At 46.4% G+C, this 25,773-nt stretch overlaps 1 protein-coding gene across 8 annotated transcripts in view; it reads left to right on the top strand.

Moving 5' to 3' along the window:
* Positions 1-25,773, top strand: part of LOC137521650 (galanin peptides-like) — a 99,856-nt gene that overhangs the window by 26,610 nt on the left and 47,473 nt on the right. Inside the window, exons 1-2 of one of the 8 annotated variants that reach the window (XM_068241169.1) lie at positions 23,062-23,219; positions 24,100-24,177. The exons of the other annotated variants lie outside the window; for them this stretch is intronic. The gene's annotated coding sequence lies outside the window, so the exon portion shown is untranslated. Of the gene's footprint in view, positions 1-23,061; positions 23,220-24,099; positions 24,178-25,773 lie in introns of those variants that run through there. 8 annotated transcript variants of the gene reach the window in all.

Here is a 25,773-nt window from a genome sequence, read left to right as displayed (position 1 = left end):
GCGAGTATGGTGACTCAACAGCAAGCCACGGAAGCCCTGCGAGAGGCCTCAGAAGCGCAAGCCAAAATACTGCTTGAGGCGGTGCAGAAGCTGGCCCAGGGGAGAGAGACAGCAGGAGCTGCCCCTAGCAACCAGGCGATGGTGAGAGCCAGTCACTTTCTGCAGAAACTAACACCCACAGATGATGTGGAAGCCTTTCTAAAAACGTTCGAAAGGACAGCAGAGCGGGAAGGATGGCCGAAAGACAAATGGGCTGGTATCCTTGCACCGTGCCTGACGGGAGAACCCCAGAAGGCCTACTACGATCTCAACCCTGCAGACGCCCTCAACTATGATCGACTAAAGGCAGAGATCCTGGCCCGACTAGGTGTAACCACAGCGGTCCGGGCACAGAGGGTGTACAGCTGGCAATACCGGGTGGATCGTACAGCCAGATCGCAGATGTATGACCTCATCCAACTGGCGACAAAGTGGCTGCAACCAGAGGTACTTACCGGGCCTGAGATGGTGGAGCGATTCGTGCTGGATCGTTTTCTGCGTGCCCTGCCAGTGGGACTACAGCGATGGGTCAGTCATGCAGACCCCCAAAAAGCGGAGCAGCTGGTGGAGATGGTGGAGAGATATACCGCAGTGGAAGATCTACTCTCTCCAAAGGGCCAGGCGGGCCCCACCTTATCCCGTGTTGCAAGGTTCCCTGACTCTGGAAAGGGTGCTTCACGGAACCCCGCAACCAGCATCACCAGCAATAGGGAAGTATTCCCAACAGCCGCTCAGGGGTTGCCACCTGCTATTGCTACACCTCGGAAGGGAGGTGCGATCCAGTGTTGGAGATGTTCTGCCTGGGGCCATACCAGAGCCCAGTGTCCACTGCAGGAGGAACCCATGCAGTGTGACGTGCTACGGAGGGTGTCCTTTTTTGCCCAGGAGGTATGCCTGGCAGAGTGCCAGGAGAGCTTTGTGTGCCCCGTTAGTGTGAACCAGGTACCTGCTAAAGCCTTGCTGGACTCAGGCAGTATGGTAACCATGGTGCACGCTGATCTGATTGGAACAATTGACACTGTGCTAAAGCCGCTTAAGGTGGTGTGTATTCATGGAGACACAAAGACTTATCCTGTGGTGCCAGTGTCGATTTCAACTGACTGTGGGACAATTACTCACGCCGTCGGAGTGGTAAGAAACCTAATGTGTCCAGTAATATTGGGTCGAGACTTTCCACTGTTTTGGGAACTATGGGAGAATGTAAAAGGGAAGTTATTTAAGGATTCTGATAATAACTTAGCCCCTCCTCCCCCTACCAGAGAACTTGATGCACCAAGTCTGGACAAAGATGTTGCAGAAAATGTATTGCAAAATGATCATGTATTATTGCAAAATGATGATGTATTATTACAAAAGGATGATGTAATGTTGCAAATGGATGAAAATGTGACTGACCATCCTTGTCGGGACCCTGAGCAGGTTACTGAGGGGGGGATGATTCCCCATTACAGGTTATGTTGGGCGAGGATGATGAGGAATCTTCCCCCCAATCTATGCTCCCTGACCTGGATGTGTCAAAAGGGATTTTTATCACTGCGCAGATGCGGGATCCAACGTTATCCCATGCTAGAGAACAGGTATCTGTTGTAAATGGAGTTTCCCAGGAACCTGGGGCAGAGGAGAGATTCCCTCATTTTTCAGTTCATGGGGATATGTTATATCGGGTTGCAAAGGTCAGAGAAGAGGTTGTTGAGCAGCTGCTAGTGCCTCAAGAGTTTCGGAGGATGGTACTAGACTTGGCTCACAATGAAGCATTGGGAGGTCACCTGGGTGCCGAGAAAACGGAGGCGCGGATAACTGACAGGTTTTACTGGCCTGGGTTAAAGTCCGAAGTAAAGAATTACTGCGCTTCTTGCCCCACCTGTCAGTTAACCGCGCCAGTGTCCCATTTTCGAAACCCTTTGGTGCCCTTGCCAATAATCGAGGTGCCATTCGAGCGCATTGCCATGGATATAGTGGGGCCACTGGTAAAGTCTGCCAGGGGGCACCAATATATCCTTGTCATACTCGACTATGCTACTCGCTACCCGGAAGCCTTTCCGTTAAGAAAACCTACGTCCAAAGCGATCGCCCTGGAATTATTTAATATGTTCACTCGGACGGGTTTTCCTAAGGAAATCCTTACGGACCAAGGAACCCCGTTTATGTCTAAAGTTATGGCTGATGTGTGTAAACTGTTCCAGATCAAGCAGATGAGAACCTCTGTTTGTCACCCTCAGACAGATGGGCTGGTTGAACGGTTTAATAAGACCTTAAAAATGATGTTAAAAAGAGTTGTTCAAAGGGACGGAAAAGATTGGGATTGTTTATTGCGTGCGGTGATGTTTGCTGTTCGGGAGGTACCTCAAGCCTCCACAGGTTTTTCACCATTTGAACTGGTATATGGGCACAGACCTCAAGGGTTGCTTGACTTGGTAAAAGAAACATGGGAAAGTGAGTGCAGTCCCCACAAAAGTGTGGTGGAACACGTTTCCCAGTTGCAAGAACGCATTGCCAAGGTGATGCCCCTTGTCAAGGAACACTTACTGGCAGCCCAAGAAGCGCAGAGTCGGGTATATAACCGCTCCGCAAAAATCAGGCAGTTTCAGAATGGCCGTATTGATTCCCACCATGGAGAGTAAATTCTTGGCCAGGTGGCACGGTCCCTTCGAGATCATTGAAAAAGTGGGGGAAGTGAATTATAAGGTACATCAGCCAGGGAGACGGAAACCCTATCAACTTTATCATGTCAATCTGTTAAAGCCCTGGAAAGAGAGAGAGACCGCTCCGGTTATGGTGGGTGTGAGTGTTGTACCCCAAATCAGCATTGAGGATGTGAAAGTAGCCCCCACTCTTTCCAAATCACAGGTCCAACAGGTAAAAGAGTTTCTCCAGAGAAACAAGGGGATATTTTCTGATTTGCCTGGACTCACTAATATGGTTGAACACAACATTATTACTAAGCCCAGAGCTAAAGTGTTTGTCGGGCCCTATCACATTCCGGAGGCCCGCAGAAAGGCTGTTTCAGAGGAAGTAAAACGCATGTTGGAATTGGACGTCATTGAAGAATCGCAGAGTGAATGGTCAAGCCCGATTGTGTTGGTACCCAAGCCAAATGGAACTTTGCGATTCTGGAATGATTTCCGGAAATTAAATGAAATTTCCAAATTTGATGGCTATCCCATGCCACGTGTGGATGAACTGATAGAAAGGTTAGGCCCAGCCCTCTACATAACCACGTTAGACCTGACTAAAGGATATTGGCAAATACCCTTGGCCAAAGAAGCTAGAGAGAAAACGGCATTTTCCACACCTGAGGGCCATTTTCAGTACAAGAGAATGCCGTTTGGGTTACAGACCGCCCCTGCCACATTTCAAAGAGTCATGGACAGATTGTTGCGTCCACACCAAAGATATGCGTCGGTCTATTTAGACGACATCGTAATTTTTAGTGCAGACTGGGAGTCTCACCCTCCAAAGGTTCAAGCAGTCCTGGATGCATTAAGGAAGGCGGGTTTTACAGTGAACCCCGAGAAATGTGCCCTAGGTATGGAGGAAGCAAAATACTTGGGGTACATTGTCGGAAGGGGGTTGGTAAAACCCCAAATTAATAAAATTGAGGCAATCCAGGAATGGCCCCGCCCCCTCAGTAAGAAACAGGTTCGAGCTTTCTTGGGGATAGTGGGCTACTACAGATGGTTCATTCCCAATTTTTCTACCCTAGCAGCTCCCTTAACTGACTTGACCAAGGGCCGGAAGTCAGTGATGATACAGTGGACGGCAGAGACAGAAAAAGCGTTTTTTGAGCTGAAATCTGCATTGTGTAGTCACCCTGTCCTGGTAGCCCCCGATTTCACTCGAGAACTCGTAGTGCAGACAGATGACTCAGATGTTGGGTTGGGGGCGGTTCTGTCACAGGTGATTGATGGAGAAGAACATCCCATAGTTTTTCTCAGTCAGAAACTGATGGCCGCTGAGAAAAACTATGCGGTAGTAGAGAGGGAATGCTTGGCCATAAAATGGGCCCTGGACTCCCTGCGCTACTATTTATTGGGTAGGAAGTTCAGGTTGATCTCTGACCATGCCCCGCTAGCTTGGATGAAAAGGAACAAAGGAACAAATGCAAGAGTCTCCCGGTGGTTTCTCTCTCTCCAGGAATTCAACTATGTGGTGGAACATAGGCCGGGTAAAGTGCACCAGAACGCTGATGCCCTTTCCAGAGTCCACTGTTTAGTGGGTCTATGTGCCTCCACCTCCTCTGGGTTCAGGCAGAGGGGGGGGGGGGTATGTAGGGGCCATCGGGGCTGGGTAGTAGATGGGAGGTACATTTCCCCGGTATTTGGACTATGGTCACTTTAAAACCTTGTGTGGTCCTAGGAAAGGAGTCCGGATTTTGGCAGCAAGCAGTTGCTGCTTGTTTTTTTTCTTTTCAGGGCCGGACTCCTGGGATGGGAGGGAAGGAAGGGCGGGCCTTCCCATCCCACCTAGCTACACACCTGGTTGTCAGTGGGGCTGAGAGCCTCACTAATATGGTATTGATGAGATGCAAATTTATGCATAAGAAGCAGCCTCACAGGCAGTCTGAGGAGAGGTGTTGGAGGAGTAGCATGTCTGCTACGGAATCTCCTGACAAGGAATATTGGAGCACTTGATGGAAGCCAAACCATACCCTGGTCTGTTGTTAGTATGGTATTGGCCTGATGAAAACTGAACTTTGTTTGAACCTGCTGGACTTTATATTACCAAGCTGAAGTAAGCTGACTGTTTATTTTCCACTTGTTACTGCTGAACTGAAGCTGTTTTTCTTCTACTGCACAATAAACGGACTTTGTTTTATACATCTGTGTACTGCGTGCTGGCTGCGACCCCTCTAAACTTCACAAGGCGTAATTGCGAAAATGTATGCATAATTTAGCGTAATTGTAATTAGCTGATTACGATCATCACTATTTATTTGTAGACTTTTGTCTGCTGATCTGAGTCTTTTTATCTTCTTTTGTATTTTTCGTTCCTTAGCTGTGTATTTCTTTCTTCTGCTGTGTGAGTTGCACAGGACCTCATTGTCTGTACTAGCTACACCATGGAAACAAAGCACTATAGGATTTGAGGGTTTACAGAGCATATAGTAATGTCTAATAATATATAGTGCAAACAAGAAAAGAAAAAGTTCCAGCACACAGCGAAAGATGCGACAGGAGGCTGGGCTAGGCTATACTGTATTGCAAACTGTGTAGATGTGAGTCCCTCTAGGCTGCGTGCTCCGGCAAGGAAGAAGCAGTAAACTTGTGGACATGGAGAGAGAGGACAAAGCCAGCACTGCAGTTAGGGTTCTTTAATTGATAAAAGTTGAACACTCACAGTTGTAAAGTAGCCAGGTGTCAGGGCAGGTAGAGTGGGCGCCAGGTCTGAGGTTCCCTGCGGACGACCGTTTCGCGCTACACGCGATTGTTCACCGCTATGGGGAAGTTGGGGGCGGGCTGCTTCAACGCGGGTTACATACCCGCGTCGCGGCGGCACTTCCGCCTACGTCCGCTAGCCAGGCCCCCATTACTGTGTCATGCCTTGACGCACACTCGTCCTGCAGACAGGACGAAAAGCGTCCATGTTCCCCAGCAACAAAGCGTACGCCCACGGGCACGCCCAGCCGCGTCACGCGATGTCCAGCCAACCAGCTCCAGGATGCGCATCAATGGCTGCTGTTAGTAAACAGCAGGACATGTGCGCATAATGCAAAGTGCGTACTATATTAGAGGCACAAAAATAAACAATTTAACCCGAGGCTGGAGAAGCACGGGCAGCGGAGGCAAGGACAGGAATGCCCGCAGGCGCAACACGGGGTGTCCGGGCAACAAGACATAGCATAACATAAAAACAAATACCAAAAGGGTATATGTACAGTAAAAGGCGAGCCCATGGGGAAAAGGGGAAGAAAGAGAGGCGAAAAGGGGAGCAAAACAGTATAGTGAACAGCGAACCAACTGCAGAAAGAGGAAAAACGTGCACGAGGACAGGATAATGCGCGCATGCGCGGCATGGAATACAGCTCCCAGCCGTGCAATATGCGCAGCAGAGGCAGTAGAATGCGAGGGAAAAAGGAAAGAGCCAGCGATATACAGTAGAGGGCAGAACCAAGGAGCGAGATTCCACAGGTGTGTCGGAGCCAGGGCACAAAGGGAAATCAGGGATGAGAAATCATTTTAATTCACTTCTCCAGAAAGCAGGCTAATTCATTTTTATCATTCAGTCCAAGAGGGCCAAGGGCATTGGTTTGTATAATCCACCGAGCTTCATGTTGTAATAAAGTTCGCTCCCTATCTCCTCCTCGGTTTGTAAAGGATATATTTTCTAGGGCAAAAAACCTGAGACAGTGAGCGTTTCTCCCATGGCACTGAGCCATATGTGTTACTAATCTAGTAGACTTATCCTTAGATTTGAGTGAACGGAGATGCTCTTTGATCCTTGTCTGCATCTCCCGGGTGGTTTGGCCAATGTAATATTTATTACATGGACACAGCAGGCAATACACTACAAACTTAGTCCTGCATGACAGTACATCTTTAATTTTGATCGGGGTCCCTCCCAACATCGGTATTCCATGCTTCAAGATTTGATTACAGATACCGCACGTCCCACAGCGATAATTGCCTGGCCGTTTAAGAGTGTTCAGCCAATTACACGAGTTGGGTTTCCTGTACTCGCTGCTGGTCAGCATATCGCCCAAAGTGGGGGCCTTTCTGAATGTCACCAGAGGGGGTGCAGTGGTCACCCCTGTCAGGTGCGGGTCTCCCTGTAAGACGTGCCAGTTTTTACAGATGATTCTTTTGATGGTTGTCGCCATTGGTGAATAGTCAAAGGCAAACACTTGTTTGGTGGTAGTGCTGGGACCCTCTTTTTGTACAGTGTGTTGGCGTCGCCTCCTGATCAAGTCACTTCTAGGTCTAGAGAGGGCCCTATTTTTCGCCTCTTCCAACAACTTCGGGTCATAGCCTCTGTGCTGTAAACGTGCCTTGAGCTCCTCTGCCTGTTTCAGATATTGGGAGACCTCGCTGTTGTTCCTACGGAGGCGTAGGAATTGCCCATAAGGTATAGACTTCATCACCCAAGGGGGATGGAAGCTCTTTCTGTGCAGTATTGAGTTGGTGGCTGTACTCTTTCGGTAACCTTTAGTTATCAATCTATCGTGCTGAACGACAAGCTCCAGGTCAAGGAAGCTAATACGGCATGGATTTATTTCCGCCGTGAACCTCATATTGATCTGGTTGTCGTTCAGGTAGTCGATAAAGAGGGAGAAATCCTGCTCAGTACTTGACCAGAACACCAGGACGTCGTCCACGTACCTCGACCATCTCCGCAGGCACCCACGGTACGGGTTAGCGTCGCCGTGCACGCAAATCTCCTCCCAGCGAGCCAGGAAGAGATTCGCGTACGTGCAAGCCACCGCCGTTCCCATGGCGGTGCCTGACACCTGCTGGTACCATTTCTCTCTAAATAAGAAAGAATTGTGGGTAAGTACGAATCGTAGGCAATCGCAGATGTAATCACAGTGCTCGTCTGAACGTGTGCCACGCTTGAGAAACGATTCGACCGCCGCAATGCCATCTTCGTGTGGTATCCTGCTGTACAGGCTGACCACATCAATTGTGGCCAGCCTGTCGCCCGCGCACCAGTCCAGGCCATCGACCCCATCAAGGACGTCGATGGTGTCGGCAAGGTGCGACGGCACCATTGACAGCAGCGGCCTGAGGAGATGGTCGAGGTACTTTGACAGTCTCTCGGTAATCGATCCGATGCCGGAGACGATCGGACGTCCTGGTGGTCTGGTCCTGGATTTGTGTATTTTTGGTAACATGTACCATACTGGAAATCTCGGGTGCTCCGGTAATAACTGTTCCCCCATTTTCTTGGTCAGGAAACCTGCCTCTACCCCCCTACGGAGTAGGGATCGTAAGGCAGATACATATCTCCACGTCGGATTACTATCCAGTGGTTGGTATACTGTTACATCCAGGAGTTGGCTCATTGCTTCCTCTTCGTACTGTGTTCTAGTCATAAGAACGAGGTTACCCCCCTTATCTGCCTGCTTTAAGATCAAATCTTCCCTTGCTCTTAGCCATTTCAAGGCAGAAAGTTCTCCTTGAGTAAGATTGTTAGCTTCCTCTTGATAGACCAAAGCTTTAGTTTCCTTCAAGACGATTCTATAGAAGCTGTCAATGCTAGAGCCTGGAGTAGTTGGGAAGGGTGCGGTAGATCTACAGGGTCTAAAGGGCACAGGATCTTCTGGTAGAGGGATAGGATCTTTAATTTGATTCTCATTTACCTCTAATAGATCTAATAGAGTCCTGAGGGTGCAGTCCTCAGTATTTGAAATATCTCTCTCACAACTGGGGGCAAAGAAGCCCAGTGGGCCAATTCTCGTCTTGATGTTGTCCTGCAGGCTCTCTTTACGTGCAAAAAAGTGCCTGATGTTCAACTGTCTCACCCCCTTGTATAGATCTATCTCAAATTGGACAGGGTCAAACTTTCTGGTAAGTGAATAATTTAGTCCTTTTTGTAGCAAACTCTTACAATCTTCCGTGACCTCAATACCCGCAATGTTGACTATTTCCAATCCTAGGGCATCCTTTATTCCTGAGTTCTCTGCCTCTTGCCCCTGCGTCTCGCTCTCCAGGAGCGACCATCCCTCCAGGAGACTTGTTTCTGGGGTCTTCCTGTGGTGTTTCCGCCCTCCCCTTCGCAGTCTGCGTCTAAAGGGACCGATGCACATAGCTGTGTGTTTTCTCCAAAGGTTTGTGCGGCCCCAGATATAGATGGTTTGCTTGGTTTAGGTATAGGCTTGATGGATTTTTTCTTTTTATTGTTGTCGTCGCCACTGGTGTCAGAGGCGGAGTCGGTGGTCCAGTAGCCCCTAGGCTTCTTATTTTTGCGTGACTGCCCTATATTGCGTGTAGTGTTCCACGTGAAGATTTTTCCAGTCGCAAAGTCACTTTTGTCCCTTAGCAGTTTGCGTAGCTTTCTCTCCTTGATTTCGTTCTGCACCGGTACTAGCTTATCGCTGATCGTTTTCAGACTTTTCCGTAAGTCGTCGGGAGGTAATATGGATCCGAGCTGTTCTTTGATATTCCCAATCTCCTCGGTTACCAACTTGTGTTCTCTTTCTGTCCTAGCTAGGACGATAGCTTGAAGCCTTCTGGCGTGATTCACGTGTTCCTCCTCCCACTCCTCCACAAATTGCCTGTCCTCCCTGTATTCCGAGGGCTCTCGGTAATGTCTGAATCCTCGGGCCGCGATCTTATCGTCTTCGTATCTCTGCAGAGTGGCTGCCGTCCAAAAGAGTTTCACCTCTCTCTCCCTTTCCCTCCAGAGCTTCAATTCCAGAACCCTGGCGCCCACTGATTTGTTGTGGGAGGTAGTAGCAGAACTAAGGTTGGAGAAAAAGCCTTCCAAGTCTGCTCTCCCCTCTGCGATGACATCTAAGCCTTCAGCCCCAGAGGCCGCCGTTTCTGGACTCGCCTCTTCTGTAAGCATCACGGAGGTGCTCGGAGTAGATACAATGTCAGTGCAAACAAGAAAAGAAAAAGTTCCAGCACACAGCGAAAGATGCGACAGGAGGCTGGGCTAGGCTATACTGTATTGCAAACTGTGTAGATGTGAGTCCCTCTAGGCTGCGTGCTCCGGCAAGGAAGAAGCAGTAAACTTGTGGACATGGAGAGAGAGGACAAAGCCAGCACTGCAGTTAGGGTTCTTTAATTGATAAAAGTTGAACACTCACAGTTGTAAAGTAGCCAGGTGTCAGGGCAGGTAGAGTGGGCGCCAGGTCTGAGGTTCCCTGCGGACGACCGTTTCGCGCTACACGCGCTTGTTCACCGCTATGGGGAAGTTGGGGGCGGGCTGCTTCAACGCGGGTTACATACCCGCGTCGCGGCGGCACTTCCGCCTACGTCCGCTAGCCACGCCCCCATTACTGTGTCATGCCTTGACGCACACTCGTCCTGCAGACAGGACGAAAAGCGTCCATGTTCCCCAGCAACAAAGCATACGCCCACGGGCACGCCCAGCCGCGTCACGCGATGTCCAGCCAACCAGCTCCAGGATGCGCATCAATGGCTGCTGTTAGTAAACAGCAGGACATGTGCGCATAATGCAAAGTGCGTACTATATTAGAGGCACAAAAATAAACAATTTAACCCGAGGCTGGAGAAGCACGGGCAGCGGAGGCAAGGACAGGAATGCCCGCAGGCGCAACACGGGGTGTCCGGGCAACAAGACATAGCATAACATAAAAACAAATACCAAAAGGGTATATGTACAGTAAAAGGCGAGCCCATGGGGAAAAGGGGAAGAAAGAGAGGCGAAAAGGGGAGCAAAACAGTATAGTGAACAGCGAACCAACTGCAGAAAGAGGAAAAACGTGCTCCGACACACCTGTGGAATCTCGCTCCTTGGTTCTGCCCTCTACTGTATATCGCTGGCTCTTTCCTTTTTCCCTCGCATTCTACTGCCTCTGCTGCGCATATTGCACGGCTGGGAGCTGTATTCCATGCCGCGCATGCGCGCATTATCCTGTCCTCGTGCACGTTTTTCCTCTTTCTGCAGTTGGTTCGCTGTTCACTATACTGTTTTGCTCCCCTTTTCGCCTCTCTTTCTTCCCCTTTGAGTGTTCAACTTTTATCAATTAAAGAACCCTAACTGCAGTGCTGGCTTTGTCCTCTCTCTCCATGTCTCTAATAATATATAGCTTAAGGACGGGAAACTAGAAAACAACAGTACAACACTGTAATATTATTAAAGGCAACTTGACGTGCGTTTCACGACTATAGAAGGTCTTCAGAGGCATGAAATACAAGCAGGGCCATTTCTTGGGCAGTGCGGGCAGGGCGACCGCCCTGAGCACAGACTAGAAAGTAGAAGAAGGGGGGCGCAGGCAGAAGTAAATAACCTCTAGGGAGCTGGTGACATGCGGTGCAGCCAAATGGAAGAAGAAGATTAGCTCGATCACCTTCCTTGACTCCTCCTGGGCTGTCTGCATCAGACGTCAAGTCACCATCAAGTCACCACCGCGTAATGACAACTTATGTCCTGTAGCAGTACTGCAAGCTGTCAGTGCAAGGCACCCACGGAGGAGTCGGCTTTCCGGGCTCCCTTCACCTGGGTGTTTTCCTGACCCCTACTTCCTCCTGGATGAGCGGCTGGTCTCTAGAAAGTATGCAAGTCTACTTGTGACCTGTGGCTGTTTGACTGTCCCTAAAGATTTAGGGCCGGTTTCCTCTATCGCAGTTTCTGCCGCGATTCCGCAGAGTTTCCCCGCACATGAATCGCATGGGGAAACTCTGCCATAGGGAATAACGGCGCGGCGGCCGAATCGCTTGCGGGAGCAATTTGGCCGGAACCCCCCACAGAATTCGCTCATGGGATTCGCCTGCGATCCCGCTCAGTGCCAGCGAGACGCACGCCGCACTAGTGGAAACAAGCCCTAAGGGTTCGCGAGTACCCGGGGGGGGGGAGGGGGGTGCAATTGTTACACCTTCGCCCTAGGTGCAATTTATCCTAGAGACTGCCTTGAGTACAAGTACAGGTTGTTGTGAGTATCTGGAGACAACACAAATCGAAAAAAAATATATGGGTGACACTCGAAAAATTTGAATATCGTGCAAAAGTCCAATTGTTTCAGTAATTCAACTTAAAAGGTGAAATTAACATATGAAATAGACTCATTACATGCAAAGCCAGGTACCGTAATTCAAGCCATTATTTGTTATAATTTTGATGATTATGGCTTACAGCTTATGAGAACAAAAAATGTATTGACTCAGACTGTGCAAATACGTTATAGAAATACTGAATTACACTCTTTCACCTATGTTCAAATCATTTCAACATAAGTGAACGTCGATAATGGGCCCAATCCAATTCACCTTTTCTCCTAGGTGATATTTTCATATTATAAATAAAATGTTTTTTAAAGGATACCTGAACTAAGATCGTCCTCTCTGCTCTAAAAGATATGCAACAGCATAATAACCTTTAAACAAAAAACATTTCTTTGTTACAGCTGATACAAATTCTGCAATAAATTTGCAGTGTCTCTACTTCCTGATTCATGGAAGCAGACATATTGTTACCCTCCTGTGCTTTCAAATGGCCTTATCTGCCATAGGCAGTCATGTGACACAGGGGGAGATCAGGTTACAGCTTGTGATTAGATACAAATAAGGGGGAAATAAAAACAGTCTATACTTTCTAAATACATACAGGGTGCATTTCTCTATGTATTCAGTCCTGTGCAAGAGCTCAGGTCCACTTTAAGCCACCAGCAAGCAAGAAAATACTCAGAATACTGATGACAGTACAGGTGAAACTCGAAAAATTAGAATGTCGTGCCAAAGTCCATTGATGTCAGTACTTCAACTTAAAACGTTAAAACATATGAAATCATTACATGCAAAATTAGATATTTTAAGCATTTATTTGCTATAATTTTGATGATTACGGCCTGCAGCTTATGAAAACCCCAAAATCAAAATCTCAGACCATTAGAATATTGTGGAAAGGTTCAATATTCTAACCTCAAAGTGTCCAACTCTAATCAGCTAATTGATCCAAAACACCTACAAAGGGTTCCTATTTCATATATTAGTTTCACCTTTTAAAGAGGCTTTGTACTGCCTGATTTGTACAATAAAAATATCAATCGAGTCACTGTGATCTCCTGGATCCCTCTTTGCCGTTTCTGCTGCTCCCCGCCGTGACCCTGGCTTTTAATTGCCAGTTTTAGGCAATGTTTACTAACAAAAAACATGGCCGCTAACCAGGAAGTGATGTGTGTATATATATTTATATATATATATATATATATATATATATAAATCTTACAGTATACTACAAGTGTTTATTACAAAGTACTCCAGTCAGGGATTCTCACAGTTTCTCAGCATGGGCAGCTCCCTCCCCCCAGACAAGCTGAAATTAAGAGCAGAGACCTGTCTGTGAGGGATAAACAAAGCACACACACAGAGCCTGCAGGGGGCATGGATGGGGCGTATATAACTTCACCCTATCACAGCAGAGGCAGTGCATTCCTCTCTGGGTTAACAAAGCTTGACGAAGAAAAGAAGATTAGATACAGGTAGTCCCCGACTTACGTACCCCCGATTTACGAACGACCCGATTTACGAATCGCATGAATTCTCTGTTTCCATGGGAACAAGTCAAAAAAAAATTTTTTTTTTTAATTGAATTTTTCAGAAAATCGATTTTTTAAAAAATCTAAGAAAAAATGGCTTTTAAACTTGTATAAACAGGTACAAAAGGCAGAGGTGACACAGAGGGGGATACTGGAGGCACAGAGGAGGTACAGGGGACAGAAATGGCACAATGTTCCGACTTAAGAACAGATTCAGGTTAAGAACGAACCTACAGTCCCTACTACCTGTATATTATATTGACAGTGCAACTAGAAAAGGCTGCAGTAATCCAGACCACATTAGAACAGGTATAGGATAGAAGAAATAAGGCTGAAAGTTTTGTTACCGAGTCTCTTTAAGTTGAATTACTGAAATAAATGAACTTTTGCATGATATTCTAATGAGTTTCACCTGTGCAAGCATAAAAAAAGCTTAATCAAGGCATTACCACAAAACATCATAATAAGTATCACACTGAGAAAAATATATATTTACCCCTCTCACAGGAGGATCATAAAAGCCCTCTAGCTGCATCCTGCACAACACTGACTGGTGATTTTTTGTAGAAAAGGCAGCGGGTTGGCACTACTGTGAGAGCTGGCGTCCTGCGGTGGTCTTGAGTCTACCCCACTTCTAGCATAGCGTGCTCTGGTGTATAGAAATGTACCAGGTGGCAGAGGAGGCAAAGCAAACGGATACCGGCACTGCTATAAGCTGTGTTTAATAAATATGGTGGATACAGTACAAAAGCATACGAAAATTCAAATTGCATACGAAAATTCAAATTGCTCTACGGAGGCCTTTGCAGCCTCCGTAGATGCGCAGACGTGCGCGAAACGGCCGTCAGGCTTAACCTCACCCGGCACCCACCGCACCACAAAGGTATCACACCTGATATGTAATGAATTTGTAATACAGCTACAGCAATTTGAATTTTCGTATGCTTTTGTACTGTATCCACCATATTTATTAAACACAGCTTATAGCAGTGCCAGTATCCGTTTGCTTTGCCTCCTCTGCCACCCACAACACTGACTGGGAATCCCATCACTGCTATATTTGAATTTGCTGCTGAGGCTTCTCATTAGGACATTTTTTTGTGCCCTAATGGGAATCATTGGCAGAAAATTCTAATAAGACCCAAAGGAGAAGTTCAAATGAGCACCAGTGAGACTGTTTTGAGTTTTCATGTGAGCATCCCTATTGGAAGCAGGAAATGTGGACAGCTGCCGAGAGTGTAACTACAAATCATGGGGCCCCCTGCAATACATTGATGGGGCCCCCCAATATTCACACCCTTTCCTGACCCTAGTGACCCTCACATCCTAGGGGTACATTTCGTGAGGGTCATAAAACAAGTGTGTCTACTTTTCTGTAGTAAATCAGTATAGGACCTTCTCCCTGCATTTTTGCAGTGTTATACTCATGCCATGCACCCCCCTAAATGTAAAAAGTTTTGGTGTAGCAGATAATTGTCCCTGGTGCTTTACTTACAGACCCCTGCACAGATGTAGGTATCAGGGGGAGGGGGACAACCAGTTTCCCTACTGATTGATACTCTATCCAAAAGCAGTTATCTGTTGCCTAGTGATGGGCAGAAATTTTGCATAGCCGCAATTTCGCATTGAAAGTCACAATTACGATGCAAATCGTAATGTGAAATTTCGGGAAAAGTCGTAATTTCGTCTGTCATAATCAGGAACTGTAAATTTCATGCAATTTTTGCGTAATTTTCATGTAATTTCTTGCTGATTTTAGAGGTTAGAGCACAGCTCCAGTACATGCTTTTGTCACCAAAATTGCTACATATGTTAAAGAGAATAGTGGTTGTAAGTCAAAAAAGAAATTTGCAAAAAGACCTTGTACTTTTTGAGAAAATCCCTTTTATCTTCTTGCCGACCGCTCCACGCCAATTGGTGTGAAGTCCTGGGGGCGGAGATTGCACGGAATCGCAAGCTCTGCTCCATCATCAGTCTCCTAGTTGTGATTGTCGCAAGAAAACTGTTAGACGGCAAAACTGCCGTCTATTTACAATGTACATCGCTGCCATCTAAGGCAGCGCTGTACTGGGGACAGCCAAGTGAACCGGCAGTCCCCCTGGGAGGCACAGGAGCAATCCGCTGTCATAGGCTGATGCCTATGACAGCCAATCGCTGTCATTAGCTGGCGGAGGGAGGGGCGAGTACAAAAAAAAATAGCAAATTTTATTTAAAAAATCATGCTTTATAAATTAATAAAAAAAACAATAACCCCCAGCAGGGATCAGAGCCCACCAACAGAAATCTGTGTTGGTGGGCAGAAAAGGGGGGGTCACTTTTGTGCTCAGTTGTACGGCCCTGCAGCGGGCCCTTAAAGCTGCAGTGGACTAATTTGTAAAAATAGCCTGGTCACTAGGAGGGGTAAAGCATGTGGTCCTTAAAGGACTTACGAGGCCAATAACGAAAAAAAAAGTGAAGTACCTGCATCATGTTTAAATGCACGGAGGACGTCATCCGCCCCCTCCGTGCAGTTCTGCCGGGTCCCCACAGTGCAATCGCCCCCCGTGCCACTCCCGACCCCACAGCCCGGTTCGGGCTCTCCTGGTTTAAAATGCAAAGGAAAAATGTTTTCTAAACTGTAATTTTTCTGAGTTTAAAAACATTTTTCCTTTGCATTTTTAAAAGCGATTTTCTCAAAAAGTACAAGGGGCCTGATTCACAAAGCTTTTCTGTTAAATTACCTCACCTTACTTATTAACAATTTATCTCTCCTTAAGTGACTTAACTCTTGATTTAGCTCTCCTTAACTGACTTAACTTATTGTTTACCTCTCCTTCTCTAACTTAACTCATGGTTTAGATCTCCTTAACTGACTTAATTCATTGTATAACTCTCCTTAACTGGCGTAAAGTGAACCTTCAGACTAAAAATCTACTCAGCAGCACTGAAAAGGCTTGGTTTTTTTTTAACAGTTTCACAGCATCAGAACTTTTTTTTCTTACCCAATCCTCATTTTTAGCTGCACAGAAAAAACTGCCCAGGCATTTTTTCACTGATGCTGTGCAAAGCATGATGGTATTTCTGATGTTGTTGTTCTCCTTCTGCTGTTTGGCGCAATTTTTTTTTTTTGAAGCCTAGCGCGCACAGCTGTGAGGGGTGATCAGGACACTGGACAGTTGGAACTGTGTCTCATGCTCCTTGTCACCTCCTTTCAACCAAAAAGATGGCTGCCCCCATGAAATCACAAACATTTGTCTGGTGTGAGAAAACGCAGAAAAGCCGCCGCTAGTACTCAGAGTAAGGCGGCTGATTCTGCGTTCAACATGGCAGGTTGCGCGCAGAGACCTGCATTCACTGGCTGGACGGAGCGCGGAAAAACCGCCGCATGCCCAGAGAACAGGGCGGCGGATTTCGCGTCCGACGCGGCGGTTTGCAGGCATAGGCCTACTTCTGTCAGTACTGCTGAATGCGGAGAAAACGCCGCACGCTCGGACAGCGATGCGGCGGATTCCGCATCCAAAACAGTAGAGGCATTGCAACACACGTCTGGTGTGGCTGGGACTGATTGTCCACACAGGTTCAGAAGGACGCGTGCGCGCGCGGAGAGGCAGAGCATTTATGACAGCCAGAAGGGTGTCAGCTGACCAGGCCGGTCAGCTGACAATTCTTTCAGTTTTCATTGGTCCAGCACTTAGGGGAGGCGCAGGGGAGCGCTGGTGTATATATACTGGGTGCTGGTCATTCTTCTGGTGTCTGGTGTTGCGATCACTACGTGGTAGCACTCAGACCTTGTCAGTATCTGTGTTACATTAGACCTGTTTCCTAGGTGTTGATGACCAAGGAGCTCACACCTTAGTCTAGGAATCCTGTTATTATCTGTGTTATTATCTAGACCAGTTTCCAAGGTGTTGATGACCAAGGAGCTCACACCTTAGTCTAGGAATCCTGTTACCATCTGTATTATTATCTAGACCAGTTCCGGGGTGTTGATGATCTTGGAGCTCACACCCAAGTCTAGGCATTGTTGATTATTTGTTATGACCTTCTGCTTTCCTGACCACTCTTCTGATCTCTGATTAGGTACTTCGCTATATCTGATACTCTGTTGCTGAACCCTGCTTGTCTCTAGATTCCGATTCTGTCTCCTGTCTCTGTATCTGATCTGTCTGTCTGTTGCCGACCTGGCCTGTCCGACCTCGAGAACTATCTTCCCTCTTTGGAGATAGTTCACAGACCTGTCAGTGACACTTCACCATTAGTGTCACTCACTCTCTGGTCCTTCCCACTCTCAGCCTGGCTCCGCCCCTTGGGGAGCATCAGACCATTAGAAGGAACCTGTTCTCTGAGCAGTATCTCGTACTGCCTAGCACCCTTTATACGGGTGCTCTCCTCAAAGTATTACTGTTGCACAAACACTCATATTACTCAGGTGTCCAGAGGTTAGAGATATATCTGATTATCGGTGATACTGCAGATCATCAATATCCGGTAATCCGGTAAAGGACCGGTAATCAGATCCTGTCTGTGTTACATCGATCGTTACATCTGGTTTTTTAAAACAGGGTGGATAAGAGATTATATTATTATATTATATCTATTTTAATTAACTTAACTAATGTAACTTAAAGAGAATCTGTATTGTTAAAATCGCACAAAAGTAAACATACCAGTGCGTTAGGGGACATCTCCTATTACCCTCTGTCACAATTTTGCCGCTCCTCGCCGCATTAAAAGTGGTTAAAAACAGTTTTAAAAAGTTTGTTTATAAACAAACAAAATGGCCACCAAAACAGGAAGTAGGTTGATGTACAGTATGTCCACACATAGAAAATACATCCATACACAAGCAGGCTGTATACAGCCTTCCTTTTGAATCTCAAGAGATCATTTGTGTGTTTCTTTCCTGCAGCTATCTTCCACTAAAGTGTCAGGCTGTTTCTTCCTGCAGAGTGCAGACAGCTGTGCCTGTATGTAATTCCTCAGTATGTGAAAGCCCAGCCAGCTCAGAGGAGTATTTATCCAGCTTGTAAAATATAAGAGAGAAGAGAGAAGCTGCTCTAATCTAAATAATACACAGGCAGTGTGCAGAGAGGGGCCTGGATAGGGGAGATGCATCACAGAACCACAACACTGAAGAACTTGGCAGCCTTCCAGACACAGGCCTGACAAGTCTGACAAGAGAGAGATAGGTTGATTTATTACAGAGATGGTGATAGTATAAAGTGCTGCAGTAAGCCCGAACACATTAGAATAGCTTTTGGAACTTGTAGGATGATAAAAAACAGGATGCAATTTTTGTTACGGAGTCTCTTTAAAGAGACTCTGTAACAAAAATTTCATCCTGTTTTCGACCATCCTACAAGTTCCTAAACCTATTCTAATGTGCTCTGGCTTACTGCAGCACTTTCTACTATTACCGTTTCTGTAATAAATCAACTTATCTTTCCCCTGTCGGATTTGTCGCCCTGTGTCTGGAAGGCTGCCAACTCTTCAGTGTTGTTGATCTGTTATGCACACCCCCTCTATGCACACTCCCGTGTCTGTTATTTACATTAAGCAGCCTCTCTGCTCTCTTATCTTTTACAAGCTGGATAAATCGTCCTCTGTTAGGCTGTGAAAGGAGCTGGCTGCCTGGGCTGTCACATGCTGAGGAATTACAGACACCAGGCAGAGCTGTCTGCAGGAAGAAACAATCAGCCTGTCACTCTTCAGTGGATGAGAGCTGCAGGGGGTAAACACACAAATGATCTATTGAGATTCAAAAGGAAGGTTGTATACAGCCTGCTTGTGTATGGATGTATGTTCTATGTGTGGACATACTGTACATCAACCTACTTCCGGCTTTGGTGGCCATTTTGTTTGTTTATAAAAAAAACTTTTTAAAACTGTTTTTGACCACTTTTAATGCGGCAGGGAGCAGAGAAATTGTGACAGAGGGGAATAGGAGATGTTCCCTAACGCACTGGTATGTTTACTTTTGAGCGATTTTAACAATACAGATTCTCTTTAATGACAGTATGTAGGAGGCCTACCAGAGTATCCACTCACAAATCAGCTCCAATGCCCCAATCTAACCCCACAGTCTTCACCTTATGTGGCGTGTCCCCACTTAAACAGGAGGTGAGGTGACAACACCTGCCTGACTACGATTACACCCAGGCCTTTGATGTGCAAGGTTTTGGAGCTAAATGCAGGGTGAGCAAATAAACTTCCAGGCCAAACAAGACACACAGAAAATGGCAAAGTCCAGTAACAGTCCAGGGTCATACATGTGAGAACAGATATGCGAGGTACAAGGGGTAAGCAAAGGCAAGGTCGAGACAATCCCAGATCAATCCAGGTGGCAATCAACAAGGTCGGTATTCAGGCAAAGGTCGGTCCAGGCAGCAAACAAGAATGGTCAAGGTACAGGCAAGGGGCAATTCCAGAAATTCCAATAAGACAGAGCAGTATAATAGCACCCAGCAACTAGCCAAAGCTAACGCTATCACGGGCAATATGTGACTGACATAGCAGGCTTTAAATACAGACACTCAACCAATCAGGGGCCGGCCACTCATACAATGAGCCAATCAAACTGCAACATCCCTGCCTATGTGTCAGCTGACTCACATGTCAGCTGACACTACACTGTGCGTCGCCTAGCATATAACCCATTTTCTCTGAATTTCTGTAAGACTGTCTTAACATGGTTTCGATGATCAGACAAAGAGGAGGAAAAAATTTGAATATCATCAAGATAAACAACAAGAAAACGACCCAAGTAATCATGAAACACATCATTTATGAAATCTTGAAATACTGCTGGAGCATTACACAACCCAAAGGGCATCACGAGGTATTCATAGTGCCCTGCTTTAGTTTTAAAGGCTGTCTTCCACTTATTCCCCTGCCTAATCCTAATTAAATTGTAAGCTCCTCTGAGATCTAATTTGTTAAAAATCCTGGCACCGGCTACTTGTGCAAACAAATCCTCTATTAAAGGTAAAGGATATCGATTTTTGATGGTGATTTTGTTTAACTCCCTGTAATTAATGCAGGGTCTCAAACTACCATCCTTCTTTTCCACAAAAAAGAAGCCGAAGCCGGCAGGAGAAGAAGATGGCAGAATGAAACCTTTCTCTAAGTTTTCCTTAATATAGTCCCTCATTGCCCGATCTTCGGGCTCAGAAAGACTATAAAGCCTACCCCGGGGAGGCATAGTACTAGGAAACATATCAATTGGGCAATCATAAGACCTGTAAGGAGGTAACTTGTCAGCAGTCTATGGACAAAAAACATCTCCATATTCATGATAGACATCAGGCAGTTTATCTTTTATGTGTGCAGCACCCAGACAAATTTTAAGGTAATGATCCTTGCAATAAGGAGACCACCTGACAAGGTGCCCCGATTGCCAGTCAATAGAAGGATTATGGAACTTCAGCCATGGGAACCCCAGAATAATAGGACTAGATGGAATATTTAATAGAAAAAATGTAGCAATTCAGAATTAAGTGCACTAATCTAATTGGAAATGTCTGGCGTGACAGAAATTTGTTGACCGGACTGCAAAGGCATATCATCAATAGATGTCACATATAACTTCTCAGGCAAGGCCGAAACAGGGATACCGAGCTCCTGTGCCAAAGACAAATCCATAAAGTTACCTGCAGCACCGCAATCAACAAAAGCTTGACCATGATAATCTTTCTTGCCCCACTTAATGTCAATAGGCAGTAGAACACATTCATATTTAAGAAAAAATACCTGCTCGCTTAGGTGGGTTTCCTCGACCCCACCTAAGTGATGGAGTTTTCCGGCTTTCTTTTGACTGGACAAACTCGAGCAAGATGACCCGCACCACCACAATAAAGACACAACCCCTCTGTACGTCTCCTCAGTTTCTCAGCAGAAGACAGTTTGGAGGAACCTATTGCTATGGTTCCTCTTGGGAGGAGGATGCAGTGCCCCCTGGAGGAGTAACAGACATAAAGGGCACAACTGAAGGAGACCTTCCTTGACGTCTCTGATGGACCCAACGATCAATTCCAGTCGCCAAAGTGATAGCTTCTTCTAATGATACAGGGACTGGATGGCTTAGGAGAATGTCCTAGATAGTATCAGACAAGCCAAAGAGGAACTGATCAAGAAGCACAGCATCATTCCACTTAGTGGACACAGACCATCTCCGAAAGTCAGAAGCATACTCTTCAGCAGATCTCTTCAGCAGACCTCTTCAGCAGATCTCTTCAGCAGACCTTTCCGCAAATCTCTGATCTTTTGAACGGCTGTAGAGGTAATATCAGGATCAAAATATAAAATAGACATTGCTTTAAAAAACTCATCTACAGAAGACAAGGCAACTAGAGTTGGGCCGAACCTCCGATTTTAGGTTCGCGAACCTGGTTCGCGAACTTCCGCGGAAGGTTCGGTTCGCGTTAAAGTTCGCGAACCGCAATAGACTTCAATGGGGATGCGAACTTTGAAAAAAAAAATAATTATGCTGGCCACAAAAGTGATGGAAAAGATGTTTCAAGGGGTCTAATACCTGGAGGGGGGCATGGCGGAGTGGGATACATGCCAAAAGTCCCGGGGAAAAATCTGGATTTGACGCAAAGCAGCGTTTTAAGGGCAGAAATCACATTGAATGCTAAATGACAGGCCTAAAGTGCTTTCAAACATCTTGCATGTGTATACATCAATCAGGTAGTGTAATTAGAGTTCTGCTTCACACTGACACACAGTGGCAGGTTCACAGAACAGGTATGCAGTGGCAGGTTCACTGAACACAACAGGTATGCAGTGGCGGGTTCACTGAACAGGTATACAGTGGCGGGTCCACTGAACAGAACAGGTATGCAGTGGCGGGTTCACTGAACAGGTATACAGTGGCGGGTCCACTGAACAGAACAGGTATGCAGTGGCAGGTTCACTGAACAGGTATGCAGTGGTGGGTTCACAGCACAGGTATGCAGTGGTGGGTTCACAGAACAGGTATGCAGTGGTGGGTTCACAGCACAGGTATGCAGTGGTGGGTTCAATGAACAGGTATACAGTGGCGGGTCCACTGAACAGAACAGGTATGCAGTGGCAGGTTCACTGAACAGGTATGCAGTGGTGGGTTCACAGCACAGGTATGCAGTGGTGGGTTCACAGCACAGGTATGCAGTGCTGGGTTCACAGAACAGGTATGCAGCCAGACAGGAACAAGTTAAGCCTAACTAATCTTTCCCTGAGAGACAGTCTGCAGCAGCTCGCCCTACTCTCACTAACGCAGGCAGCACACGAGTGACCGTAATGGCCGCCGCTGCCTGCCTTATATAAGGGGGGGTGGGGCTCCAGGGGCTAGTGTAGCCTAATTGGCTACACTGGGCCTGCTGACTGTGATGTAGAGGGTCAAAGTTGACCCTCCATGTGCATTATGGGGCGAACCGAACTTCCGCAAAGGTTCGCCTGCGGGACGCGAACGCGAACCACTGAAGTTCGCATGGAACCGTTCGCAGGCGAACCGTTCGGCCCAACTCTAAAGGCAACATGATCCTGCGGAAGACCAAATGCCCAGGTCTGAGGATCTCCTTGCATCAAGGAGATAACTAATGCTACCCTTTGTGACTCAGAACCAGATGCAATAGGGCGCACCCGGAAGTACATGAGACAATTGTTCATGAAGTTACTGAACTGACTGCGAGATCCTGAAAATTTCTCCGGCAGAGGCAATTTAGGCTCCACAAAGGTTCTCAAAGGCAGTGGTCGAACCTGAGAAGTCGAAGGAGATGCATCAGATGGTGCAGCAGCTTGACTAGGCCCTTGTAGAACAGTAACCATTTGGGTCAGTTGATTAACAGCTCCTGTCAACTGGAGAACCTGATGGCGTAATTCCTCCATGTTGTAATTTATGAGAGTATACACTCACGAATCAGCTCCAATGCCCCAATCTAACCCCACAGTCTTCACCTTAAGTGGCGCATCCCCGCTTGAACAGGAGGAGAGCCGACAGCACCTGCCTGACTACTGGTACACCCAGGCCTTTGATGGGCAAGGTGTTGTAGCTGAATGCATGGTGAGCAAATAAACTTACAGGCCAAACAAGGCACACAAAAAATGGCTAAGTCCAGTAACAGTCCATAGTCATACACGTAAGATCAGATATGTGAGGTACAAGGGGTAAGCGAAGGCAAGGTCGAGACAATCCAAGATCAATCCAGGTGGCAATCAACAAGGTCGGTATTCAGGCATAGGTTGGACCAGGCAGCAAACAAGAATGGTCAAGGTACAGGCAAGGGTCAATTCCAGAAATTCTAATAAGACAGAGCAGTATAATAGCACCCAGCAACTAGCCAAAGCTAACGCTATCACGGGCAATATATGACTGACATGGCAGGCTTTAAATAAAGGCACTCAACCAATCAGTGGCCAGCGACTCATACAATGAGCCAATCAAACTGCAGCATGCCTGCCTATGTGTCAGCTGATAGAGGTTCAGCTGACCTGAACACAGCCCTGCCTAAGTATCAGCTGACTAACATGTCAGCTGACACTATTCTCTGTGTCGTCTAGCAACATAGAACAGGCGTCTAAGCAGACGCAACAAAGGAAATGGATGCAGGGAAAGCAGCAATCTAAGTAGTTTCTACTTGGGACACAATGCCGGTGCCTTGCCTCAGCTGGACTGCTCAAACAGCTCGTAACACATCAAACATAAAAAAGAGACGGCACTCCACTGGCTGCAAATCAAGTTGCTGTGTATTACTCGAACAGGAACACTACATGTTACGGAGGAACATCCTCCTTCATCAGGTGTAAACCTGATGAAGGAGGATGTTCCTCCGTAACATGTAGTGTTCCTGTTCGAGTAATACACAGCAACTTGATTTGCAGCCAGTGGAGTGCCGTCTCTTTTTTATGTCTAAGCAGACGCATCTGTCCTTTTTCTCCAGCAGAGCACGGACGTGGGGTTGCCATGTGCTGCGAGAACTGCGCAGCGCTGGAAGTGCTGGATGCGTTGCTGGATCCCGTAGGTAAGTCCCTGACAGTATGTTTGTTTAGGCTGAGGTTCCCCTTTAAATCATGGTTTAGCTTTCCTTATCTATTATCTCTCCTTATTTCTTTATCTCCTGCATTAGCACTCCTTATTCTGGGATACACGGTACGTGTCTGTACCGTGTATCGACCCGCTGATCCGGCCAGCTGATAATAATAAGCTGGCCCGATCATGCCGCTCGACCCGCGGCCGCTCGATTCCTGCCAGCGGACAATGGCAGGGAATCGAGCGGCTGATAAGCACCGCCGGCGGGCACGAGCAGGGAATCGATCCGCTCGCACGTGCAGACGAGCGGGGACGCGGCGGGAATGCAGTGGGGGTCGATCCGGCGGCTAATCGGCCGCTGGGTCGACCCATGTATGCCCAGAATTACGGTTAAGGTGAAAAATATGTAACCTTTGTGAATCAACCCCATGGTCTTTTTGCAAAATTATTATTATTTTTTCTTTTACTTATACCCACTATTCTCTATTCTTAACATATGTAGAAATTTTGGTGACTATAGCTTGTGTGGGGGAATTGCTATTAACCACTAAACTCAGCACAAAATTACATGAAAATTATGTGAAATTATGAATGATTACACAAAATCTGATTAATTTACACATCGTAATTACGTATGGGCTTAATTGTGAAGAGTTGCTTAAATTTACGTTCAATTTCACATATTTGTAATTAGCTGATTACAATCATCAGTACTGTTGCCTCATTTAATGTAATAATTTGTTTTTTTTAATTGCAGAAGTTACAACATTTTTCAGTAAAATGTTCCATGCATTAGAAATGCAATTGTTAATAAATACATTGAGAAGAGAGGCTCCTGAACTTGAGCTTTTAAAGTCAGTCATTTTATGACTCGGAGGCCCGTCATTCAGTTCATCTATTAGGCCAGAGTTTTATCCACTTCAACATAAACATATGTTTGAAACATTTGATGCATAAAAGCTTCAAGTGCCGGCCATTACAGTAGGCAATTGGTTTACATTTTCTGTTGCCCTTGAATTTCCCTGTATCCATTATCTCTCCATTTTATACTCTTCTCCTATGGTCACTTTTAACATAGCTTGCTGCTGTCATTATCTCATCTCAATGGCTAAAGAGATATAATGTTCCGCAATCAAAATTAACCGAGTTAGTGGAAATGGAATTAATGGGGCTCTCTTAATACAGGAGTGCTCTTGAACCTGGGAGTTGTTTAATTGTTAATTGCTTCATTTCTTGATGGAAATGACTGGAAAAGACATCCAGGCTCTTCTTAAAAGTAGTTTTGAAATGTTGATGTAGAGCCTTAAGTCCTTTGAATGACCCAGGAGTTTGGAACAATTGCTTAGAGCAGTATGTGCAAGTGAAATGTTACTACAGAAGAAGAACGGAACTTTTTCTTTCAGTCATTTCTTTTTTTTAATGTCTAGATTGAAAACTGTACATTGTTAACCTCCTGGGCAATATGGATGGGCCTAACTTGTCCATAAAAAAACATGCTATTAACGGTATGGACGTGTCAGGCTTGTCCAGCAGTTCTACATTCTCAGCTTAGGCGTTGCTGATGTGCACAATCCCACTTGCAGACCTC

Source organism: Hyperolius riggenbachi, chromosome 6 (assembly GCF_040937935.1).
Source record: "Hyperolius riggenbachi isolate aHypRig1 chromosome 6, aHypRig1.pri, whole genome shotgun sequence".
In the NCBI taxonomy this organism is placed as follows: Eukaryota; Metazoa; Chordata; class Amphibia; order Anura; family Hyperoliidae; genus Hyperolius; species Hyperolius riggenbachi.
Note: the sequence above shows the minus strand (reverse complement) of the source record. Positions and strands in the feature narration are given on the sequence as shown.